Here is a 9,416-nt window from a genome sequence, read left to right on the forward strand (position 1 = left end):
TATTTTTGGGGTCACCCCATTTTCCACCAGATACTTCATCAAAATGTAAGAATCATAACCCTTAGCATTGTGGGCAATAAATGTGTAATTGAGGTATTTTGGACCGCGATACCGCGTAAAGAAATCCCTGACACAACTCTCACCGCTAGCTGACCACTCACGATCCAACAAGTCAATACAGTGTATATAATTAGCAACGTGGACCCCGTTTTCTTGCCGACATTCAAAATCAAAAAAGACATACCGGTTGTGCGGCAGCTCCTTTTTAACCGGCTGAATAAAGCACTGGTGTTCAGACCCCGGGGTTAAATCAGCATTACAGATCCTACATCTCGGCTCCAGACATTTGTGTGGTTTAACCTCATGAAAACGGTACTGGAGGCAACACTGCGGGCAATATTTAGTTTGATCACAATAACTCCGTTTTTTAACCCCCTCAGCAGCGGCCCTCTGTACCTTATGTACCTTATGCAAAATTAAAACACTGAATCATTTCAAAATTGTTATAGGCCGGTCTATCTATAATCACGGGATCACTGGTACTCTTGGACACATCATCATTTTGAACAAAGCCTTCACCCCCTACATTCTCACAGAGCATGTCCTCCACAGCCTTATCAGTCTCAGAACCCTCCACATTCCGAACACCCCCACTGCTGACATCTACAAAACCCCCTTTTTGAGGAGGCTCATTTAAAGCCTGTAAAAGTCCTTCAAAGATATCCAACCGGTTAATGTCAAGACCCTCCTCTATAGTGATGGCTGCTTCTGACGCCATACTGTGTTCTAATTGTCTCAAATCATTTATAATAGGGGCAGAATTTGGTCGGGGTAGCGCCTCCAAAGCCTCCACCATTTCAAACAAATCAGGGTGAACTAGGGGTTGAACCTCTATAAGCGCTACCGGTGGGAGGTGGTTATTTAGATCATTGACCATCTGTAACAGGCCGGGGTTCACCGGTAAGTCTGTTAATTCACATTCTATCGGTGGTGATTGGGGGTTATTTAAATCATTTATCATTTGTAATAGTTCCTGGTTCATTGGGACATCAGAGGAGTTCACAACAGGGCCGGAGATGTTCTCTCGGGAAGGTCTTTTTGGGGCCCTAACTTGTTCATAATCCTTTAGTTTGTGAGTTCTTTTACCAAGTCCGAACTTTTTTATTTATTTTTTATTTTTCCAACAACCCACAATAGTAAGGCGTTTTGTGTCTATTAAAACATTAAATACGGTACAATTCGTTAGTAAGGGTATTAATAAGGGTGTTTTGGCTCTCTATCACAAGGTTTTGCCCCACTAACACAAGTCTTTGATTTTGTAACAAAGTATGTAGCAACTCATGCCGACCTTCAGGAAGTAGCTCCGGGGGATGGTGGCCTGGCTCAACTTCAAAGGATGGTCGCTCCGGTAAATCTCGGTCGAAGGAGGCAGGGAGCGAGCGTATACTCACGGACGGAGACCAAGAAGGCCATTGCGGTGACACCCTGGCCAATCGCGGGGTACTGTTCCGCGTTTCTGTAGCCAAGAAACGGGTCTGGGGGGACGATGTGGAAACCAGTCCGTCGTTGGGTGGTGTGTCAACCCTGACTGACGGCGACCCCTGAGGTTGTTGGTTGCCTGTATTTGTTCCGCCCGACAATGCTGCGGGCTGAATCTGGGGTGTTGAATTACCCCCAGAAGGCTGTGGCCTGAGTAGATGTTGGGGGGTCTCCAAGACCACCGTGGGGGATCCTCTCGGTGATCTCTCCGGGGAAGATGTTTGATCCCACTTAGACGGGGTAATTGTCCTCAATAGCTCATCCACAGAATGACTATCCCAAGAGTCTTGGGAAGAATAAAAATATACATTACATTTACATCTTTAAACGGCGACAGAAATCAAACTTAAAACAACATGTCCAGGACCTTCAAAACCTTTAGCTTTTTTAGACCTTTGAAAATAGGCTTAGACATTAACTACAACGCCTTATTATTTACAGACATTATATTTATTAGGACTTGATAATAAATGTAAAACAGAGAAGCCTCTGTAAATAAACGGTTTCTTAAATGTTTCTTTAAAAACTGTAATATTGTTAATAAAACACTTTTTATACACACACACAACATTTCATTTTTAAACGAACCTTCCAAGTGTAAACGCTTCCTGATCCCGGGACTTCCTGTTTCACAAACGTTTTCACGATCTGTTTAAATATTAAATACAATGAACACCTTCAAGCCTTTTCCTACAACCACTTTAAAACAGAAGTATAATTGCGGGAGATAAGCCAAACAACTTACTAAAACCTTTCGGACGGCTTTACTTCCTAACCAGACGGTAGGGCAATCGGTCATTTCTAAACACGTGCCCCAGAAACAAGCCTAGACCTGTCCGGACTTCTAAAGATCTTTCCCAGAACCCCCCGCCCTACAGGAAACAGGCACCCATCGCTTAAATATTAGCCCTCAACGGGCAAACAAAGCCCTTTTAAAAACATTAAAGTTTGAAAGATCTTACTTACCTCCAAAGAATAATCGTTTCTTATGTTTTTCGGCTGGTTTAGCTTTTTGCACTTCTGTGGAGGTAAGAGACATGTTTAACCTTTAACCACCCCGCTTTATAAAAAGCTTTAACCTCTTACAGGCGGCAGATATATACTCACCGCTATCAGATACAGGGGCTGACGGCCTTTCAGATTCTTGAAAGGTTACGGTTCTCGAAGGTAAAACGAAACAAGCCCTCGATGTGGAAGGCCTTTCGTTGTCTCGAACCACGTTTCTTAATACTGTTAGAAAGGATAATTTTTTAAAATTAGCAAAACTGGCCTCAAACATCTTACAGAAACGTTATACAAACAAACAGGGGTTTAGTTCTTACCCGGTCGGCAGACAGCCTGTCTAGGGACAACCACTTCTCTTGGTTGATCCTCGGAGACATTAATCACAGGCCTTTCGATAGTTTCTGTGTAATTAAAGACACCGGCATTAATATATATTAAAACGTTTTCATAACTCTAATGAGCCGCTTCAAAACCACACACACCCATACATAAGAACCCATGAGCGCAAACACAAAAATCTTACCGTCGTTGTTCCAGATGATGTCCTCAGCGTTGGGAATTAACTCCTGTTGACTGGCTGAAAAATAATTTTACAGAACTTAAAACAGATGTTATAGCCTTATTTACAATACATGCCCACAACACGCTCTGAGTCAATGAAAATAATCTGAAGACTTACCTAAAAACTCGTTTAAATCGAAGTCGTTGATGTTGTTTCCGGACATTGTTGATCTTTAGGCTTAAATCGAAAGGTCAGTATGAGTCTGTCGAGCTGAAGACCAGACCTTCATACTTATACTGATGGCCAGATGCCGGATCTGCTTGTAAGGCATTGTTCTTTTTTTAATAGCGATGCTTTGTTTGGTATTAAACAAGTCACAAACTACTCAGAACAGCGTTTATCCCCGCAAAAGAGATATTTGGGTTTATTTTACAAAGCTTATAAATTATATAGTTTAAAAGTATTCTGAATGTTTTGATACCACATGCCATACCTACGTTTGTCTGAGCCCACCCCCACCCTCCATGGTGTGAGTGATTTAGCCTTGAGTGTTGTGATCTATTTAGCATTGAGTGATCAGTTGTTTTTATTTTTTAAATGATTCCTTATCATCAGGGATTGAGACTGCTAAAATACCTTAAAAACATATCCTTATCTTAAGTCTAACTCTTATGAGCTTTAAGACCCTAGAATGTATTTAAGTAAAACGAATGAACACATTATGTGTGAGATAAAATATAACCACAGCTTTTTTTTTTTTTTTTTTTTACAAAAACAATTAACCTATACACACAAACACCCCCACACACACACACCCTCTTTTTTAATTTTATTTTTAATTAAATTTGAGGGGAGAGACAGAGCCATATACATTGTGGATAACATAAGTACCCTATGCAAAACAGGCATTGTTAGGACCTGTGACCATTACAGACAACAGAACTTGTTGATCTTATAAAATGATTGGGCGAGAGAGAGAGAGAGAGAGAGAGAGAGACAGACAGAGACAGAGACAGTGTGGATAACATAAGTACCCTATGCAAAACAGGCATTGTTAGGACCTGTGACCATTACAGACAACAGAACTTGTTGATCTTATAAAATGATTGGGCGAGAGAGAGAGAGAGAGAGAGAGACAGACAGAGACAGAGACAGTGTGGATAACATAAGTACCCTATGCAAAACAGGCATTGTTAGGACCTGGGACCATTACAGACAACAGAACTTGTTGATCTTATAAAATGCTTGGGCGAGAGAGAGAGAGAGAGAGAGAGACAGACAGAGACAGAGACAGTGTGAATATGATAAACGCACTATTCAAAATGGCATTGTTAAGACCTGGGACCATTACAGACAACAGAACTTGTTGATCTTATAAAATGCTTGGGCGAGAGAGAGAGAGAGAGAGACAGATAGAGACAGAGACAGTGTGAATATGATAAACGCACTATTCAAAACAGGCATTGTTAAGACCTGGGACCATTACAGACAACAGAACTTGTTGATCTTATAACGGTTTAGATTTACTAAACCATTACATGTATATTTAAAAAAGACCCCCAACCACTACAGGAAGAGCCGACCCATTCACACTCTACAGTTGACCAACAAGAACAACAAGAACAACCGGTTATGGGCGGCCTTGTTGTTCAGGGTTTTATGGGTGTACACTTTCTGACGGATATGACGTAGGAATAATTAAGGAAATAACTACCTAAAATCACGCCCCCCAATTATGACGTAGGAATATTAATAAGCTTAGGGCATACGTCATAACAAAATAGGCCGCGCCCAAAAAACCCTACTATCTACTCACATCCTAACGTGAAGGAACCCTAGCCCGGGTTTTCCTCTTGGGTGTTTTCTCGTGGATACAGTCGGACATGCTGAGACCCAGAATCACTTCACACGTGTAAAGAGAAAAATATCTATTTTACTAAAGAATCAGTCTGGCTTAAATACAAATCTTTTGGAGGACTTGAAAAAACAGTTGAAGACCCCCCCCCCCACCCACTTGTACATTCCTCTGGTGTCCTGTTAGCTCCGCCCCCACATATTTAAATTCTTCAAACCAGACTCTAACGTGATAGACTATTCCTTCAGTGCCCTGTCAACTCCACCCCCAAATATACTAATTCTTCACCAATCCGAGGTTACTAAAGACGTAGACATATCCTCGCCACCCCCACTTGCTCAAAAAGCTCCAGACTGACATAACCCTTGTCCATTTGAAAGAGGTAACTGCTTTGGCCCTGTTGAAGAGACAGCCTCGCGGATCTCGCTTAAGTAGAAGTATCTATGTTACTAAAGAATCGGGAGGGCTTTAAAAAAACTCTTTTGGAGCTTCACTCGCGTAGGGAAAAATAGCTATTCTACTAAATAAATCGGGAGGACTTAAATACAACTCTTTTGGAGCTTCACTAACTTAGGGAAAAATATCTATGTTTTCTAAAAAATCTGAAGGGTATACATAGTGCTCTTTTGGAGCTTCACACGTACAGAGACAAATAGCTATTTTACTAAAGAATTAGTGTGGCTTGAAAACAAATCTTGTGCAGGGTTAGAAAAACAGTTGAAGAACCCCACCACCCTGCACATTCCCTCGGAATCCATCAATATGGTAATTATTCTGTGATGCGGTACAAGCACCCCCCACCCCATAGGAAGGACCCCCACCCCTTAGGAAGGGCCCCCCCCAAGATCAACTCAAGTTCAGGTCAAAGGTCAAATCCCCCGCAGCCCCCCCTTTCGAAAAAGTGCCTTATATTACTACTCATGTTCTCTGGTGTCCAGCTCTGTTTTGGTTTTCGGTGCCTTTCTGCGCGCCGCTCTCGGCCAGGGTATTTTCAACTCCTGAGAGGTCTGGACAGGCTCCCCATGGCTCATTGGTCTAGGGGTATGATTCTTGCTTTGGGTGCGAGAGGTCCCGGGTTCAACTCCCGGATGAGCCCGTCTGGCCTGCCTCTTCTCTGTTTTGCGGTCCCTGGACAGGTCGCTCTCTGTGGGAGCCTGGGTCCTCTGCGTAAATGCAGGGCTTTTGACCTCAGATGCTGTTGCCAGTGTTTTCTTCTCTTTGAAACAAATGCGTATTATAGAAGGTTTTTGTTGTTGTTGTTGTTGTTGAGGAGGAGGAGCACATGTAGTGTATTTTGGAGGAGAGGGAAGAAATGTGGTTTTCCGGCTTGCTATGGAGACCTTTGCTGAACGTGTACAGCTGAGCTGCACCGAAGGAGAGGCATTCTTTTGAGTTGTTTGTGGTCCTGCTGGACCATGCTCTCCGTGCTGTCTCACTGGGGGAGCGGTTACCGTTCTGGATAGACACGTCAGCACCACAGTCCATGGTATTTGTCAAAGAGCGTAGGTTTCCCAGTCTGCCTCAAGCAGGTACGCCCTTGCCAGGGAGGACTTGTAACATCAATCTTTCAGTTGGCTCGTTGGTTTAGGGTTTTGATTCTTGCTTAGCGTGCGAGAGGTCCCGGGTTCAACTCCTGGACGAGCCCCAGGGCGCGAAGCTGTGTGGTGTCGTGGCTGGTAACAGGAGTCTAATTGGGGTTGTTTCCCTCTCTCCCTCTTAGTGAGGTAGAACAGCTATGTGTGGTAAAATAGGGTATTTTTTTGAAAGGAGGGCTGCGGGGGATTTGATCTTTGACTTGAACTCAGGGGGCCTCTCCTGAACTTGAGTTGAAGTCAGGGGGTGGGGGGTGCTTGTACCACATCACAGAATAATTACCATGTTGATGGATTCCGAAGGAATGTGCAGGGTGGTGGGGGTCTTCAATTGTTTTTCAAGCCCTCTAAAAGAATTGTCTTTAAGCTGACTGACTGATTATTTAGTAAAACAGCTATTTTTCTCTATACGTGTAAAGCTGCAAAAGAGCGCTATGTAAACCCTTCAGATTCTTTAGAAAACATAGATATTTTTCCCTATGCTAGTGAAGCAATGTAAAGATTGAATAAATACAATTATGAAGTTTTAAAGGTGTATGTGTGTGTGTTCACAACACCCGGTGATGTAAAAGCAATGTAACGTTACTAAGTTAAGAAATCCTTAAATATAGAAGAGTTATAGAATATATATGTAATATAAGAAGCATAGACTATATATGTAGAAACTGGGACATTTCAATACAACTCAATAAAAGCAGCATTTGTAATAATATTAGTAATCAAACATCAAATTATTATGTAATATAAACCATTCATGCATTAAGATTAAGTAAATACACTCAATACGATCTCAGCACATCGTGTGTGTGTGTGTGTGTGTACATTTGCATGCGTGCGTGTGTGTACATTTGCGTGCGTGCGTGTGTGAGTGTGAGTGTGTGTGTGTGGGTTTACATATAAACCGAGTGCAGGCTGGAACGCTAATCTCAAGGGCTCAGATTCTGATGAGAACAAGCTGTTATCTAGCCGCTTGTATTTAAATAAAAAAAAAAAAAAGTTTAACTTAACACAATAATGTGATAAAGAATCCTACCCGAAACGATGTTGGAACCTGTAACTATAAGGCTATCAAAATATAAGTTATTCTTAACCATTAGGCTGAATGAAGATATAAAAACATGATATCAAATTAAAGAATGATGGTTACCACAAAACATTTAGGAATCTGGAGGTACATACAGCCGTTATGTGTTAAAGTTTGCGGGAATTGCGGTGGTCATCAGCGCGTTCACGCGCACAGCGCGGTGTTTAAATGCGGGTTTGCGGCGGAGATTCAGTCCATTTGGTCAACACGCTGCCTGCACGGTCCAGAACACACAAAGAGACATCAGGATGCCCGGCCACGACCATGCGGAGCGGACACTAAACTTCTCAAACTTTGATGGTAAGTATAATTCAATTAATCAAGAAATATAATTGCGAAGTGTTTAGATATCCATACACTAGTTCAGAAAGATTAAAAATATGCTACATTTACATACGTATTTAAGAAATCTAATATTTGAAATGTTTTAAATATATTTGAATTGTATTTAAACGTTTAAATTCTGTTTATAGGAAACGCAGATTTTCAAACATCTCAAGAGCCTTTTACACTAGGTACTATTATTTATTGATATATTTTTTAATATTTATAAATAATAGGCACAGCGCGATGTTTCTAACAAGCACCCGTGTATCTGCAGGATTACCGAGCGCCCCGTACAATGTGCTCGATTTCTACACGAGTGAATCAATGAACACGGGTAAGACTCATTTAATAATGTATCGACCGTATTAATTATACGCGTTATGATCCTATGTACATTTTATTTTCATATAACCATATTTACTTTCAGATTTGTTCCCGACATTAGATGACGAGTGACCCAGCACGTCAAACGCTGAGCCGCGTAGGTTATCCTTTCCATTTCATACATGTAATAAATATCTCGCCAGGATGTGTGATGTTAAATTATGGATCTATACGGGCGGATTTTTATATTATTTTGTGTTTTTATCAGAGGATCTATCCAGACCGACCTGTGTCAAAATATTTACGGAAAATAACGCGTTCCGAGGGTGAGTGAGACCTTTATTCCATCACTCCGAGAGATGGAGCCGTGGTTATATTGTACACAGTGTGCACAATGGCTCTATTGTTTGGCGCTGTCCGGGCGTGCTGTGCTGAGGGCCTGCGCCGAGCCATCTGAGCAGAATGATGCGCACGCAGTCTGGCCCCGAGGCATCCTGGGATCTGTACTGTTTAAAGGATTGTAGTAGTCTACGTTTGAAAGTGAAAGTAACCTGGCTGCAGCGCCCAGACTAACCTAGGTTATTAACTTATGTTTATACATGTCTCCGTTTTAAGACACCGAAAGTGATGATGATGAGCTTGAATCAGGAACGCCGGATCTAAGAAGACGTCTGCATTTAAACGGTCTGTTTGCATCGTTTATACGCTTTTACAACCGAGTATTTAAAACTATTATTTATGAAACGATAATATTGTCCGGGTTCTTGTCATTTTACAATGTACTTACTTAGACCGTTATTATTAATGTTTTCGTAGCACACGCTTTATTGAGACAATTATTAACGTTGTCTATTATTGTAATACAACATTCTAGATGTAGTTATTCTTTAAACATTTTTATATATATTTTATTATGAATGGTCTATAATAATCTGAGCACTATTGTATTAATAAGAGTAAGAATAGTTCATTTAAAAGCTATAGGTTTACATAAATCGAATTATGATAATAATGTATTGTTTGTTTAAGGATGTTATTTATGTTATTATTATTATTATTATGTATTATTATTATTATTATTATTATTATTATTTTATTATTATTATTATTATTAATTTTATTATTATTTATTTATTATTATTATTATTTTTATCATTATTATTATTTTTTTATTTTTTTGTGTTACCG

General features: G+C 40.7%; 1 non-coding gene across 1 annotated transcript; it reads left to right on the forward strand.

Moving 5' to 3' along the window:
* The first annotated feature begins 5,925 nt into the window (after positions 1-5,925).
* trnap-ugg (transfer RNA proline (anticodon UGG)) lies at positions 5,926-5,997 on the forward strand. Its single transcript has one exon. It is a non-coding gene; the product is annotated as a tRNA-Pro (tRNA).
* The last annotated feature ends 3,419 nt before the right edge of the window (positions 5,998-9,416 follow it).

The sequence above is a fragment of the Amia ocellicauda genome, chromosome 16 (genome assembly GCF_036373705.1).
Source record: "Amia ocellicauda isolate fAmiCal2 chromosome 16, fAmiCal2.hap1, whole genome shotgun sequence".
Lineage (NCBI taxonomy): Eukaryota > Metazoa > Chordata > Actinopteri > Amiiformes > Amiidae > Amia > Amia ocellicauda.